Below are 17,295 nucleotides of genomic sequence, written 5' to 3' on the forward strand. Positions count from 1 at the left end.
CAGGGTCACATGGTTTCCCTTCTGAAGTTGAATTTCTTCCCAGGGTAGTAGCATCTAAAAAGACACATTTGGAGAGAAAAAAGCCTTGCTGCATCCCAGATACGGCTGCATTCTTCCATTCTTCCCAGTCAGCCACAGCAAATGACTCTCTCATGGCCGGTTCAACAGACTAGACCCTGTTACTGTGTATCCCGCCACAGACTCAGCCCTCAGTTCACATGCCGCCTCCATGTGGGTTCCACCCTGAGGAAGACAAGGCCTGCCACCACCTGAGTCCCGGGCACCTCTCTGCAGAACCTTGAGTTCTCCTCTGGCAGGAAACACTTGCAAACAGTAAACACAGTGGTAAAATGACCCTAATCTAGAAACCTTCTCCTTCTCTCTGGGATTCTCCCTTTCTATCATGCTAGGAGTGAGGGGGCCTCAGAAGCAGGGCTTGTCAATCTCTGTCATAACTCAGTTCTTAACAGGAATTCCTCCATTGGATAAAAATGGCTGACATTTTCTGCATTGTCCAGTGCTGAGGCTGTTGTGTGTAGTTGTCACTTGTAAGCACAAAGCCTTTTCAGTAAAATACTATTAATCCACTTTCTGAAAGATGTTCAAGGCCCTCGTGTTTTGTCTTCCCTAATAACGAAGATAATAGTCTAGTTCAGCTCATGATTGCCTTCTCACTAAAATATTCAGATCCCTTTCATACTCACACCCAAAGTTTATGCTTACTGTATACTAACTTCAATAAGCTGTGGTTGCCTAGTAACCAGTGGAGGTGTGTCTGAGAGTCTGAAGAACATCAATGACTAACTGAAACATTGACGTTAGTTTCAGCTGGGTGACCCAAGCCTTAATTCTGCCCTAGCCATCCCAGACGTTTCTAATGAGCTGGTGAAACACTAGCTTTCTCAGAAGTAGCTCATTAAATCATAAAATCAATGTCCTTCCCTGTAGTCTTCTCAGACTATAGACTGAATGATGAGAGAAGCAAAGGGTCTGGACCTTGACATCTTTGACATAATTTTCACAGAATACAGAACAAAGAATCTGCTAGGACTTGTGCTCTCAAATGGCTTTCTCCATTTGGGTTAGGGTTAGGTTTGGGCTAGGGTCAGGGTTAGGGTTGGGTTAGGGTTAGGGTTGGGGTTGGGTTAGGGTTGGGGTTGGGGTTGGGGTTAGGGTTGGGGTTGGGTTAGGGTTAGTGTTAGGGTTAGGGTTAGGGTTGGGTTTGGGGTTGGGGTTGGGGTAGGGTTACGATTAGGGTTAGGCTTGGGCTAGGGTTAGGGTTGGGGTAGGGTTAGGGTTGGGGTTGGGGTTGGGGTTGGGGTAGGGTTAGGATTAGGGTTAGGGTTAGGGTTGGGCTAGGGTTAGGGTTGGGGTTAGGGTTGGGGCTAGGGTTGGGGTTTGGGTTAGGGTTGGGGTTGGGGTTGGGGTTGGGGTAGGGTTACGATTAGGGTTAGGGTTGGGCTAGGGTTAGGGTTGGGGTAGGGGTTAGGGTTAGGGTTGGGCTAGGGTTAGGGTTAGGGTTGGGGCAGGGTTAGGGTTGGGGTTGGGGTTAGGGTTAGGGTTGGGGTTTGGGTTAGGGTTGGGGTTAGGGTTAGGGTTGGGGTTAGGGTTAGGGTTAGGGTTGGGGTTTGGGGTTGGGGTTGGGGTTGGGGTAGGGTTACAGTTAGGGTTGGGCTAGGGTTAGGGTTGGGGTTAGGGTTGGGGTAGGGTAAGGGTGTGTTCAGTGTTTCTCTCTGCTCAGTGTATGTGTAGAGGTGCATAGAAACACTAAGTTTCTCCATTTCACACGTCCCTGGGAGGCTGTAAATGGAATGGGACGTAAAGTGTCCTCCAAAAACACTTTTTGATTTCTGATGAACAACACAGAATGCCAGGCCTTCCTGCCTCGCGTTACTTGTAAGTCATGGTTAGGATGTCCTGTCCGGAGGGCCTTCCTAATGTGTCACCTGGCAGGAGCCCACGGCGGGGCCGTCAGTGGAGAAGGAGCACCTGCTCACGTCATTTACGTGCAGCTACCCTTTCCACAGCTCAGTGCCTCCGCACAGGCTTCTGTCACTTCCCCCCCCCCCACCGGGCTATCCTTCCCCGAGGGGTGTGGCTTCTCCATTTCACACGTCCCGGGAGGCTGTGAACGGAACGCAATGGCCTGATGGAGAATGGCCAATGTGAGGCGTGGAGCTCGGGTAATACCTCCCAGGTTGGCTCTGGTGAGCTCCTCAGTATCATAAACGGGCACCTCCAAAATGCAGAGGAATGGTCCCTGCCCATGGAGCATTTGCCAGGAGGGTCCAGAGTGCCCAGGCTCCTTATTATGAGTCAATGTACATAAAAGGTGTTTACCACACGAACCTTTTCCATTCATTCCAACCCATGTTAGGTTGTTATTTATCTCGGTTTGTTCCACTTTCTCAATAAGGTGTACTTCTTCACTGTTCTTTTCTGTCCCTCCTTCCGCGTTGTTTTGCTATGTGTTCTCTTGAACCTTTTTACCTTTTTACCTTTCCCCCTAATTCACCTGACATCTTTTCCAACTCTCTCTTACTCTGTGTTTTCCCACGGCCCTACCTTAATTGTATTGTTGCCTCATTTTCTAATAGGCTTTATTTTCATCATAGTTGTCATGAATAATTAAGTTCCACGGAAGGCCTGCAGGGTACACAGCATTGCATCTGCTCTCTGGCCTCTCCATGCCATTCCCTGTAACATACATGCACATTTCACTTCACAGGCAGTTACGTCCGCCCTCTCCCCTCACCTCGTCCCTGATGACTTCACCACGTGTCCTTTCCCAGGGGAGGTTAGAAAGGAAGGGAGAAGCCCAGCTTCTATCACACCTGCATCTGATCTGCATCACTGTCTATCCAGGGGTCCTCCAACTTTTTAAACAGGGGGCCAGTTCACTGTCCCTCAGACCGCTGGAGGGCCAGACTGTAGTTTTAAAAAAAAAACTATGAACAAATTCCTGTGTGCACTGCGGGCCCGGGACGAGTCGGCTGCTAAGCAGGACAGGCAGCGGCACCTGGCGGGCCGGGTAAATGTCCTCGGCGGGCCGCATGTGACCCGCGGGCCGTAGTTTGGGGACCCCTGGAGACTCTATGCTCTTGGGGTACATATGCATCCCTCATGGACCTTCAGAATGTTTGCCGTGCTCATATATTCCAAGCCTGTAAACACGAAGTTAAAGAATCTGGGAAACTGTATCTAACATCCCAACAGCAAATGCTTTCCGAGCTTAGGCTACCCTAAATGGGTACCCCCCCCCCCCCGCAATATTCTGGCTAAACAACACTAATTAAATGTTCTATCTACTGTCAAGTCAGTTAATTATATTTTTCTCATTTATTATATCTACAGCTATATTGTCTTTATCCATATCTTATCTCCCCTTCCAGGTTGAAGGGCATTTCTATGTTTTGACAACATTTTATACTGTATGTGCTTTTAGGAGGCACTTAATTAAAACATACTGAATTAGAACAAGTCGTCTCATTTTAGAATGAGCCCCGTGAATGAGCTACATGCAAGAGACAACACACACACACAAGGATCTCTGAGTATTGTGTCTTCTGACTAAGAAAATGACTTCTCTCAAGAGCAAGGTCTCAGGAGTCTCCTTGTTTCCTTGACTTCACAGGTAGACTTGATTTCCAGACGTGTCCTTCCCCTTCCCCTCGTGCTAAAAAAGAATAGATGTGCTCAAATGGAGGCACCATCCTGGCTAGGCAGTCACACCTGGTGTACTGGGTTGGGCTGTCCCAAGGGAAGAGCGGGCCCCACTTCTTCCCCTCCCCCTGGGAGTTACCTGGAGTCTGCCATCAACACACAGACCCTCTGGGCAGAATACGAGGCCATAAACGAATGCAGAGCCTTCAGAGCTCTTCCTAATTTTATATCAATTGGAGCTCACGAACGCCGTGGTCAGCAAACTGAGGCTCGCGAGCCACATGTGGCTCTTTGGCCCCCTTGAGTGTGGCTCTTCCACAAAATACCACGGCCTGGGCCAGTCTATTTTGAAGAAGTGGCGTTATTAAGTTTAAAAAATTTGGCTCTCAAAAGAAATTTCATTCGTTGTACTGTTAATATTTGGCTCTGTTGACTAATGAGTTTGCCGACCACTGCACTCACGTTATGAGCATCCTGACCTCCCAACTCTCTTGGAATCTTTTTGCATTTTGTCCTCCTCAGGACAAATTCTGGCCTGTGAGGATGTTTGCTGCTTCTCAGTATCCCCTCACTTTTGCTGCCAGTGGAGGGTGGCTATAGAGACACCGGCTTGTGGCTTGTCCCTGACAGAAAAGCCAGTGTCACCCACCTCCAAGGAACTCCCATCCCTGCCGTGGACCCCAGGGCACATTGTAGAGTTCCACAGATGGTACCAAGTGGGTCAGGGAGGGAGCACCTCCGAGATGAACCGCCACTGAGAGTCAGCGTGGTGATGTTACCGAAGCTCAGGGAGCTGACCCAGGACTCCAGGTCCTGCCCTGGCCCTGGGAGAATTCAGGTCAGGACTTCCTGCCAGTTATTTCACCTCGGTGAGTCTCAGTTTCCTCATCGGTACAGTGAAGTGTTATACGAAGTTATAGGTACGCATCCTGCCAATTCTGAAATCCTGTGCTTAGACTTGCTAACTTAAACTCAATAGCCCTCACCCCCACAGGAATCTATTCAAAAGAAATTGTCCAAATTATGACCAAAAATTTATATATAAAGGTACATGGCTTATAAAAAGAAGAAACCTGGAAAGAGCTAAATATATATTTAACGGTAAGGATGGCTAAATATATTCTGATGAATCCAAATAGAATTTTATGCAAGTATTTTAAAATATTTTGAAAGAATAGATAATACCATACTGTGTTTATTTTACATGTCATTCATTAAACAAAAAAAGCAATATTCAAAATGATCCAAGAGTTTTATTTATTTATTTTTTTAATATATTTTATTGATATTTTACAGAGAGGAAGGGAGAGGGATAGAGAGCTAGAAACATCGATGAGAGAGAAACATCGATCAGCTGCCTCCTGCACACCCCCAACTGGGGATGTGCTCGCAACCAAGGTACATGCCCTTGACCGGAATCGAACCCGTGACCCTTCAGTCCGCAGGCCGACGCTCTATCCACTGAGCCAAACCGGTCTCGGCTGATCCAAGAGTTTTAATACATAAGTTAAAGAAATACATCAAAATGTAGATCTTGGTTATCAGAGAGTGGAATCATGTTTGCTTCAATGTTATTTATAACGCTTTACCTTTGGGAATAAATTTCCATAGGTGGGCAGGATAAAATGACTCAAGGTTCACAGTAAATTATCTGTAGGTTACGTAGCCATCCATTTCACAGTGCTTTTAAAAATATATATTTTCTGTGATGTGTCAACAGCAAGAAGTCACAAAGAACCCCTATTATTTACAGCACCATTAATACATTCAAAAGAGCAATGTATGTTTCGAAAACATCTTAAGGGTAGAATAGAATATCTTGATATTGAGTTATATAAATCGAGATAGCTTGCAACAGCCTTGTTCTCTCATAAGAAATTTTCATGAAATAGAGTAGATACTAATCCGATTAATATTTTTTCGGTCAGCTGTTCAAAGCGGCCTAAGAAACTATGTGCTTGCAAAAATTGTTCAGATTAGAATCTCTTTTTGTCATTGTTGCTATTAACAAGTTTTCTTATTTGTCCCCCCCCCAAAAAAAATAAAATACTTGTGGTATAATAAAAAAATATTTTTAAATGTGACCCCCCCCAAAAAAAAATTGCATTTACAGAGGTTCCAATTGTTTTGTCTTGTTTTCATTTTATTGACATTAGCAGCCAAGGGTTTTTTGTAGCCAGGCCTCTTAATTCAGGCTTGTGACCTCACAGCCCATTCTGTGACCTTGAGTTTGTGGGAAATTAGGTGCCCTCGTGTCCGAAGAGAGCAGTGAAGCAAATAACCTCCATGCACCCTCCCCTCTCGGCGGCCCCAGGGCTTGGCAAGTCCGCTTCCTGGTCCGTTCCGAAGCTTTATGTGGCCAGGACTGTTTCTCCCCAGGTGATTGGATTCTTCCTAGGAAATTAAGTGGGTCATACCAGCCCAGATTACAAAGTTCGTTCACACTGAGCGAGACGTTAATCCGAACATTTGCAAAAGAGGATTTAAAACTTTGTGAAACCAAATATACTGACATCATATGCGCTAATGCTCAGGAGAATTCAAACCAGTCGCTTTACCACCTGACACAGGATGTTTGCTGACCATGTGAAATGCTCCAGTAGCCAGCTACATTCACTAAATAAATGGTAGACTCTTAGATTTACAAAATGAAGAACAATTAGGTACATGGCCAATCTGTAGGAGAAAAAAAGGCTCAAGGTAAAGAAATGAGAGCAAACAGGGAGAGTCGCTATTCAGCCAGCCACACCTGAGAACAGTTATGAATTATTCAAATTGTGCTTCTAGGAGGCTTTCCCTCATCAGCTGCTCTGCAGAGGACGAGGGCTGGATTGTCCAGGGCCCGTGCTTCCTGGAGCCTTTGGCTGTTCTGCCTTCCTCACACCTTCACAGGGCTGTGCCATCATGAGTCACAACACTATTTTAATAATCTCTACTGATCTGGTGAAGGGATTTTTTTTTTTAATGATAGAGAAACCTTGCAACGTGCAGCATTCATTGTATTCTTTCTGGCAACTTCCCATGATGAAAATTTTTCTCTGTCACGTTTTTGTTTTGCTTTGCTTTGTTTTTAAACCCCTGGCTGCCTCTTTGCATGTAAGTCTTCAAAGGGATCTTAATGCTAATGTGCCTGTGCAATTGGCTTTGGTGTCAGGTAATTTCCTGAGGTAGATGACTGTGGAGAAAGGTCTGTATTGGTGAGCCGTTTACAGCTCTTGTTACAGATCAAGGGGAACTTTTAAAGGCTCCTGGTGACCCGACATCAGTAAGTTGTTAAATAGGCAGCCTGGGTGCATAGCTTTTATTCTGAAGCTTCTTATGATGAAAATTCCTTGTACCCCATTTTAATTGGAAAAAAAGACTGTTCCTTGAGAATACAACATAAATATCAAAATGGGCTCTTTTACTGAGTGTATTTTTATGTTTAAAATCTTCTTTAAATCAACGTTCAAGTTGAACGCTCCTCTCCTAATTCACTTACCACTGGGACTATGTGCAACCTTTTGACTGGTCAGAACCTCCGAGATGGTTTGTAGGGGAGAGCAAGCAAGCCTCAGTATTTGTCTGAAATGATCGTTATATTTACATGGTGTCACTACCCAAACTCATATTATGAAGGGTGAGATTGATCGTGTGTATCTGGTTGGGAGTGACAGTTGGACCAGCAAGGGAAAGTCAAGTGTCAGGGGGCTTTCTCATCGTCCCTCTTCCTCAAAGCTCATGAACATTTTCACTAAAGAACACCAGCCAGAGTTGGTTGAGCACTTGGTGTGTTTAAAGCTCAGTTCTTGCTGGTTTCCTCATTTCATCCTTCTCATAACTCTTCAAAGTGGGGACTTGACAGAAGAGCAACTGAGGTTTAGAGACGTTGAATAATCCACCCAAGACCACAAAACTAGTATGGGCGAGAGTCTGGTTTCAAACCCACGTCTGTGTGACTCCGCAATTGCTCCTCTCGAGAGCACTTCTCCTCCGCCTCCCTGTGCATGTGGAACACGAAGGGGAAGCCTGTGCAGATTCCTCCTGCGTTCAGCCCAGCGGAGAACGCTGCGCGCACCACGGAGGTTCCCTCCACGAGAGGGGCGGCACACTCAGCCCCTGCTTTATCCGTCGAGAAACAGCCACTGTGCCCTTCCCTGTGTCCCAGGCCCCAGGACCCTCATCAGCCTTCCGTAAAGTGCTGGGAATAAACTGGGGGGGGGGGGGTCCTTAAAGCTTGATTATGCAGCTGTTGGTTTGGGGGAGTGGGTCCCAGGATTGTTCAGAGTCGACAGTGTCCCCACTCCAAAGACCTCCCACTCTTCGTGTAAAAGCCCAAATAGAGTTTGGTGGATTCCAGGAGTTCGTATCACCACAAATCCAAAGCTGTGATCACGTTAAATAGTACTGAAACCGAATCTGTTTAAATAATGGTTAAACACACAGGGTGTTGGTGGCCAAAAGAATGGAACTTTTTACCTCCCACCTCTGAGCTGTGATTAGCAGTTTGCCCTAGAAAAGCCCTTGGAGACTAGCCCTTCACATACTAACGGGGTGTTTTCGGCATCTGTGTTTACTGAGTGGTTGAATGTGTTTTTAGATTTTTAAAGGAGCTGTGAGATACTGCTGTATTTCCTGTGGAGCTGGTAACTGGCCTTTAAAAACGTTTGCTTAACAGAAGCGGCAGATAATCATCAGTATTCCAAGGGATTAGAGGCAACTCAAAACTGCACGCGCTTATTTCATTAGCTGGTCCCAGTGCTTTGGACACCTCCTATTCTTACACTTCTGTTCTTCCTTCTTCTTCTTTTGTCTTGCCCACGAAGTTGAGTCAGCAACAAAAATATATTCAAATTCGACTTGTCACCCAGACACACACAAAAATCTGACTTTGTCAGGGTGGGTGGAGGGGAGAAAAGCAACTTTTTTGTCAGTCTTTTGTATTTCCGCAGCTGGATTCATTGCTACCATGGTAACGGGCCACATGATGAGGTGTATTAGATTGCTGTGTGTTGAGTACAAGGGGAAGAATGAGCACAGCGTTTTGTTGAAGTGAAAGGTTACTGTGGAGTTTCTCCTGGGGAAATGAGTAAGGTCAGATCCTGTGGCGCTCAGCATCTGTAGCGCTTCCGAGGAAGAGCTAGGGGCACGGCGGGGCGGTCAGCTGCACAACCAGGTAAGGCACGGCCGGTCTGTAAGACCGAACTCGTCCCTCTTCCCTGGCATAACTCGCCCGGTGGCATTTCACTGCCGCCCCCACATGCTGTCCCCCTCCCCACCGCCCCCACCTCCAAATTCCTGTCGTTAATTTGCAAATCGAAAGCGCTGGGAATGTTTCTAGTTCTGTGGCAATGGGTGTGAGGGGGTGTGTGCCAGTGAGTGGGAAGGACCGGGAAAGGAAGTAATGAAATGTGACAGGCAGTGTCCTCAGACCGACACGCAGCTGAGCAGGGTTCCTTGTACCTCTCAAGGGTCCACTTTTCTCCGAGGCCCCCTTCTCGGGGCGCTGGCCCAGAGCTGCTCGGCTCTCGCACTAAACTCAGCAGCGGGACAGTCCTCCTGCATGTTCGTTCCTGTGTTTCTTGTATCTGTGCTTTTTCCCTCTCTCATCACATGCAGGCCAGCCTCATCCGAACGAATAGTTCTGTTTTCTCTACACTTTTTCACAACATATTTTATTTCCATTAGTGTTCTGTTCTTTCAGGCATGGTGGTCATATGTGTCTAAGACAGGGGTGGGCAAACTTTTTGACTCGAGGGCCACAATGGGTTCTTAAACTGGACCGGAGGGCCGGAACAAAAGCATGGATGGAGTGTTTGTGTGAACTAATATAAATTCAAAGTAAAGGAGCGGAGGGGAGAAGAAGAGAACCGGATAGAACAGCCGGATCCGGCCCGCGGGCCGTAGTTTGCCCACGGCTGGAAAGGATTTAAAAATAGAAGTAAATACAGTACAGGTTAGTATAAAGTGAACTGTTTTGCATAGAGGCGGGTGAGAACAGAATGCAAGCAGTTCGGTGTGGCTTCGCGAGGCATCAGTCCCCAGGGCGGGGACTCCTCCTCCTGCCCTGTTTACAGATCAGCTGGCAGCCTGCGTCCGGCTGAGGGGGAGGCTTTGATAGGAGAAAACTCCTTCATGAATAACTTATTTGGTCTCTTGCTCATGGTTCCTCCTGATGTTGATGTTTGGATTTCTCCTAAGACATGGTGATTTCATTTTTTCTCTGCGGGCTAACCTTTGCAACTTCTCTGCTCGCAGAGCAAAGCTGAGTTGGCAGCTGTAGAGGCAGCAGCTAACTCCGCAGCGGCAGAGCCTCTGTGTTATTCAAGTCAACCCGCTGTCCGGTTTCCCCGAGAGTTTTCCTATAGGAGAGCCTTTGAAAAATGCTTCCTCAGCCAAAATCAGGTATTTGCCACTAATTGGCACTGATCATGATCAAAGCCCCAATACATTATCCCAAGTTTAGTCACAAACTACTCTTTCTTCAAAAAGAGAAACTTAGATTTATTAAGTCCATTTATGCTCTGTGATTTTAATTGTATTTCTTTTTTAAAAATATATTTTTATTAGTTTCAAAGAGGGGAAGGGAGAGGGAAAGAGAGATAGAAACATCAATGATGAGAGAGAATCATTGATCAGCCGCCTCTAGCACGCCCCACACTGGGGATCAAGCCCACCACCCAAACATGTGCCCTGATGGGGAACCGAAACCTGACCTCCTGGCTCATAGATCAATGCTCAACCACTGAGCCACGCCAGCTGGGCTTAAGTTTTATTTTGTAACAAGAATTGTATATTTTAGGGACTATAACAATGATTTGATATATATAGTGAAATGTTTAATATAGTCAAGCTAATTAACGTATCTTCTCTTCAGATAGTTATCATGTGTTTGTGTGTATGCTGAGAGCACCTGAAATGTTCTCTCTCACCAGCTGTCCAGTACTCAGTACGAACAATAGTCACCAGGCCGCACAGCAGACCTTTAGACTGCCTCGTCCCATGTTACTGCGGCATCTCCCTGTTTCTCTCATCCCCCAGCCCTGGTAACCACCATTCTACTCTCCGCTGCTCTGTATTTGACTTTTTTAGATTCCATATATAACTGAGTTCATTCAGTATTTTTCTCTCTATGTCTGGCTTACTTCACTTAGTAGAATGTCCTCTGTGTTCATCCATCTTGTTGCAAATGGCAGGATCTCCTTTTTTAAGGCTGAATAATATTCCATTGTATGTATGTACCGCAATTTCTCTGTCCATTAATGTGTTGACAGACACCTAAGGTTGTTTACATATATTGGTTATTGTGACTAATGCTGCAGTAAACATGGGAGTGCAGATATCTCTTCCAGGTACTGATTTAATTTCCTTTGAGTTTACACTCAGAAGGGGGGTTGCTGGATCATAGGGTAGTTCTATTTTTAGTTTTGGGGTGTGTTTTTTTTTAACTCCACACTATTTTCCATAATATAAGTGGAAGAGCCACTTATAGTTGTTTTGATACTTACATTGTTAAGAGGCAAAGTGACTTTTGATGCCATTGCTTTAAATTAGAAATTTTTCCAATATTGTTTAATTGAATTGTGTTTTTCTCATCCCTTGTTTAAATATATGTTTAAATATGCTTTATTGTTAATTTTGGATGATCGGTAGTGTATGAATAATTCTTAACATTTTGGCTTTAATTTCTAGAGCTCCATAGCCTCTCTGACAAATAATTATCTGTAAACATTTACCTTTATTAAGGAGATAGATATTCAACACAAACGTGATAAGGAAGAATCATATTGACTATGTAGTCTCATCTGTAAAATTAATAATAACCTTTGAGCTCTGAGACAATATTTCTAAAATAAATGAAGATCAAGCTAATAACTCAATATCAGCTAGACCAGTGGTCGGCAAACTCATTAGTCAACAGAGCCAAATATCAACAGTACAATGATTGAAATTTCTTTTGAGAGTCAAATTTTTTAAACTTCTTCTAACACCACTTCTTCAAAATAGACTCGCCCAGGCCGTGGTATTTTGTGGAAGAGCCACACTCGAGGGGCCAAAGAGCCGCATGTGGCTCGCAAGCCACGGTTTGCCGACCACTGAGCCAGACATTCCATTCACCTACTGAACAACAGTTGGGTGCTTCTGTTATACATACCCATGTGCAGGTTTTTGTATGGACATAGGTTTCGACTCCTTCGGGTAAACACCAAGGCATGTGATTGTTGGGTCATATGGTGAACGTATGTTTAGTTTTGTAAGAAACCATCGACTGTCTCCCGAAGTGTCTGTACTAAGCTGCATTCCCCCCAGCAGTGAATAAGTGCTCCTGCTGCTCGGCTTCCTCACCTGCATTTGATGTTGTGGGCGTTCTGAACCGGAGCCACTCTAAGAGCTGTGCCATCGATGGTATCTCATCGTTGTTTTCATCTCAGTTCCCTGATGACATGGAATGTGGTCAACTTTTCCTGTTATTTTCCTATGAATATCTTCTTTGGTTCGGTGTCTGTTTAGGGCATTGCCATATTTTAATCAGGTGTTTGTTCGATTATTGTTGAGGCTTCAGAGTCCTTTGTATGTTTTGGACAACAGTTTCTAACAGAAGGGCTCAACAGCAGGGAAACGAGCAACCTGATGAAAGTACGGGTCTTCTGAAAACACTTCTCCCCGTCGGGGGCTTGTCTTCTCCTTCTCGATCTTGTCTTTCACAGAGCAAACGTTTTAAACTTGAATGACGTCCATCTCCTTAGTTCTTTCTTTCATGGATCGTGTCTTCGGTATTGTCTTTACTAATTATTTTTAAATACATACAAATTAAACAAACAAATACTATTTTAATTTTTAGCACATATTTTTAAAAGAGGGAAATAGGAAGAGGAGAGGGTGTTAATACCCAGTGTTAGGGAGGGTGTAGGAAACATGAACCGTCACACACTGTGGTGGGAATTAAACTGATACTTCGAGGGGAAGTGGTTCTGCCTGGCAGTGCACAGCAGACGCTTTAAACATTGCAGAGCCTTGGACCCAACCACCCTCGGAGGAAGATAGCCTAACCAAATAAAGCCAGACATGTGTGCCAGTTTTCCATTACTGTGATGGTTACAAAATCTGAGAAATGGAACAAATGCACCAGCTTATGTTGCTGAGCTGACAGGCGACAGCGGCGAGGAGTCAAAGGCGTGGCCGTGTGGCTGCCCAGCTGCCCCACTTTTCGTCTTTAGGGAGAACGTGGACAGGCAGCGCGGTATGGAGGACAGGGTCTCGGCTCACGTGCCAGTGTGTGTGGGCCCTCCTGCAGACTGGCTGAGCTAATTAATGTAAATATACAAATGTCAGGCATGATCAAAATCCTGGTGAATCCCTTTTCCCCCTATACGCATTTCTCTTCACAACTGATGTTGCAAATAAAATGTCCCCTGTATATAAGTAGTTATTATCTCTGTTGGTCCTTACAAAAACCTCAGGAGCCAGGTACTTTTGTATGTATCATCTTTATTACACAGAGGAAGACATCAAGACCAGAGAGGTAAGGTAATCTCCCAAGGCCATCTATATATAGAAAACCCTAATATGCAAATAGACCAAACGGTGGAACAACTGAACAACCGGTCGCTATGATGTGTGCTGACCACCAGGGTGCGTGTGTGGAACATGGCGGGCGTTGACCGCGGCAGGATGGTGGAGCAGGTGAGTGGGGGTGCCAGACCAAGGTGGGGTGCCGGTCACTGTCATCAGGGCGAGCCTCTGGTGGTTACGGAAAATTATTTCCTCCCGCGCACCACGGTCCCACCCAGCTCTCACACCTGCTGCTGGTGCTGGCCCCACTCGCACCTGCTGCTGGCACCAGAGCCACCGCTCGCACCCACTGCCAATGTCTGGTGCCAGTCCCAATCACTTGGCGCCATCAGCAGGTACGAGCAGCAGCTGAAGGCCCCGATCACCTCTGAGGGCTTCTCCACCTGCCCCTGCTCCTGAGGGTTAATTGGGGCAGCAGCCGCCACTCACACCTGCTGCTGGCGCCAGCCCCAATCACTCTGCATCGTCAATGGGTGCAAGTGGGGCTGACACCGTCGGCGTGTAGGAGCTGCAGTGGCAGGAGCAGGGCTGCAGCAGGAGGGGCTAGGCAGGGGTGCAGAGGATGGGCCGAGACCTGCCCCTGGGCCCACCACAGCCTCGCGGCCCACTGTTCCTTTCAAGGTGCATGAATTCGTGCACTGGGTCCCTAGTAGTTAATGAGAGAGAGAGCCATAGTTAGTGGGGCTCAACCATTAAACTAGCTTACTCTTACTCCATGGAAAGTCTATTATACATCAAGAGATTATGTTTATAAAGTACCTGATATTTGGTAAGATGTTAGTAAGATGTTAGCAATTATTATTGTCTAATAAGGTTTAGTAGGTGTTCTGGTATTTATGTCCTTTTGCATAGCACTGCTCAGAAACAGTAAGATTTTTAGGGCAGCTTTGGATTTTTCTTTGTAAGTTTTGAGTACAGCTTTTTTAGGATCATGCCCATTGTAAATTGAGGGAATTCCTTTTTTACCCAATACTATCAATCAGTTTGGCACCTTTGAAGTTTTCATCTCTAAGAATGTGCTTCATAGAAATGTTCCATATACACATCTACATAGCTCTGACCTTTTGCCAAAGAATGACACTGCTAATGATACTATTATGAGAGCAAGCATATTCCCTTTCCCGGCTGGGCATTTGAATAGTATATCAATTTGTTCGTTGTGGTCTTGCTAGGAATTAAATGCTCTGACATTTGCACAACCTAAGGGAGCTCGTGAGAGGTTGGCAGCCAGAAAGGGGAATCAGGCCAGATTTAAGGGGAGGGATTGGTAGCAGAATCCTCAAGGTCACATGGATGGTTCCAGACAGAACCCGACCAGGCCCTAGAGCAAAGTCAGGTACACATCTGGGTTCTGCTCTTTTCCCTATGATATGGGTTAGTTGGGAGGTAGGTGGATTGCCACCTTCTGTACAGAAAGAATGTTATGGAAAATTAGGTGACTTGCAATCCAACTGAATTAAGCATGTCAACAGATGCAGAATTTAAAAAACTTAAACATTCTAGATACAAGCAGTGCAAGAACAACAGCTCTGATGCGCTGGAATTCCTGGAAAGAATGATACGACAGTGGGGTGTGTTTGAGCAACAGACCAAGTAGAGGAGGTTTGGGACACCCTGGCTCAGGGCAGCAGGGATGTGAGGACTCTCGAGGGACCTAGGAGAGAGGGCAAGGTGAGCCTCAAGCCTGGGAGACCAGCAGCTGCCCCATTGTCTGCATCTGTCACTCTTATGGCTCCCTTTGTCTTTATTGGTGACTTCAGAGTGCTTCAGCTAATTATGTCATTGGGTACATGTGCCAGGTGACTGCCCCTGTCAGAGGACAAGGAAGTAGACCAGCAGACCTCCCACCACTCTGTTCCTGAGGGGGAGGCGGTGGGAAAATCTCTCTCTAGACATTTGTCCTCTGCTATGTCACCCCATCTGAGTTGGCTACTTCTCCATGAGCTTAGGAGATGGTGTCTTTCAACTATTAGGCAGTACATTGATAAAGTTAGTCCCTCACAAGGTCTCCAAAGTCATCTCTGCAAATGTTATGAGTGATTATCTGGAGAGGCTTTTATTAACCATTAGAGGCCCAGTACACAAAATTCATGCACTGGGGGGGGGGGGGGGGTCCTCCCAGCCCAGCCTGCACCCTCTGGCGCAGTCCAGGAGCCCTCGGGGGATGTCCGACTGATGGCTTAGGTCCGCTCCCCACTGTCAGTCGGACATCCACTGCCGCTGCACTCACCAGCCATGAGCCCGGCTTCTGGCTTAGTGGCGCTCCCCCGTGGGAGCACACTGACCACCAGGGGGCAGCTCCTGCATTGAGCATCTGCCCCCTGGTGATCAGTGTGCGTCATAGCGACCGGTCCTTGTGCCGTTCAGTCAATTTGCATATTAGCCTTTTATTATATAGGATAATAAGCTAACATTTGTATTGTGACTTAACTTTTGCAAAGTATTTGGATTGCATTATGTTTAAATTGCCTAATAATCCTTCAAGGAAGATGACATTATCACTCCCTTTGTAACGAAGAGGAAAATCAAGCTCAATGAATTTCTTAGAGGCACTGAGTCAGCAAGCACAGCATAGAGTTTCTTACTGATTCACTCGCACCTGCTGCTTTGCTCAAGCCCCTCTCATCTTTAAAAGTAAAACTCGCCTCAGTGACCGCCATTTGGCTTTGGAAAACTGCTATTACAAATAAAGAGCACTCGCATTTGCTTAGATTATTCCGATTAAATCCTCATTTTTTGTGAAGAGCAAGGTAGTTTATGTACACAGTAGGTATTTAATATGTGTTATTGTCTCTTGGTACCTCTCAAAGGTAATCAGTCTGATTCTCACACATCTGATGAAAAGTTTATTTTGGAATAGAAGAGAATAGTCAGCAATTACACTTCCTAATGTGGGGAACTAATGTGAAAAAAAATATGAAGTAGTTTTTTTTTTTTAATTTAAGAAATTAATCTAACCTCTGACATCTAAATGAGCAGATTTAAAATAACTCAAATGGCTAACATAAAAAGTCAAAAAAGCAGGCACTTTATGCCTATGTAAAAACAATAAAAGGAAACTATTATGAGCCCCCAAACTACCCCCTCCCATATTCACACAGCCCCCAAACAGTATGCATCAGTTTATCTTGCCAATGCAATGCCCTGTTATATTCAGAGGTGTGTGTCTGGCCTTCATGTGTACAAACTGTCTTCTTCACAGCCCTCCTTTGCCCCACATTGTTCTTGAGGTTAGCTCTCCTTCTTGTCTACCTGAGATACCAAGCTCTGTGAGAACCAATGATCGACGCCTGGGCAGGAGAAACAAAGCCAGAGCGTGTGATCGTCAGCAACAGATTTTTCCAGTTTAGCTGAACTGACGTTCTTCGGCCTTCTTTTTGCGAATACTTTTTTTTTTTTTTAATGTAAAAAAAGCCCTTTTGAATTGCAACATTTATTACCTTTGGTATTTAAAATTGTATTAATAAATAAATAAAATTATATTAAAATAATCCTTTGGATTTAAATATTCTCTTCTGACAGTAATGCTAAGATCTGAGACTCTTGTTTAGGATTAAAGTTAGGCAAGAAAAGAATATTAAAATGAAAAAAAAGAGCTTTTCTTACCAGCTATTAAGTAAATTATAAAGCTGTAATTAAAATTAAGTTGAATTATAATTAAGTTGAATTATAATTAAAGAGGGTGTTGATGGAGACACAGCCATGGAGTATGTACAAATGCTAGCATATATGCTAATACATCCTAGAGAAGCAGTACATATCACTAGGGGAGATTATTATTGTTAGGCAATAAATCAAACCATATTGGGAAGGAAAAGGTCTTCATACTTCAAAGTAATTCCAACTAGATTAGACTTATAATAATGCTTAATACTTTAGCACTTTGATACTTATAATAATTAAAGATGTAAGAATTAGAAGGAAATGTTTGGGAATTTTAAAAACAGCTTTAGGGCATATAATTGACAATGAACTACACTTTGTTTAAAGTGTACAAATTAACAAGTGCTGGCACTATGTGCATACCCTTTAAACCATCTCTAGAAGCAAAATGGCAAACGTTTCCATCATCCCCAAATG

General features: G+C 45.0%; 1 protein-coding gene across 29 annotated transcripts in view; it reads left to right on the forward strand.

Moving 5' to 3' along the window:
• The window catches only part of DTNA (dystrobrevin alpha), a 332,992-nt gene that overhangs the window by 174,860 nt on the left and 140,837 nt on the right, over positions 1–17,295 (forward strand). Inside the window, exon 1 of one of the 29 annotated variants that reach the window (XM_080683232.1) lies at positions 8,642–8,818. The exons of 23 other annotated variants lie outside the window; for them this stretch is intronic. The gene's annotated coding sequence lies outside the window, so the exon portion shown is untranslated. Of the gene's footprint in view, positions 1–8,641; positions 8,819–17,295 lie in introns of those variants that run through there. 5 more of the 29 variants (XM_080683223.1, XM_080683224.1, XM_080683243.1 and 2 more) reach the window with 5 other exon arrangements.

The sequence above is a fragment of the Plecotus auritus genome (genome assembly GCF_963455305.1).
Source record: "Plecotus auritus genome assembly, chromosome: 8".
NCBI classification, from domain to species: Eukaryota; Metazoa; Chordata; class Mammalia; order Chiroptera; family Vespertilionidae; genus Plecotus; species Plecotus auritus.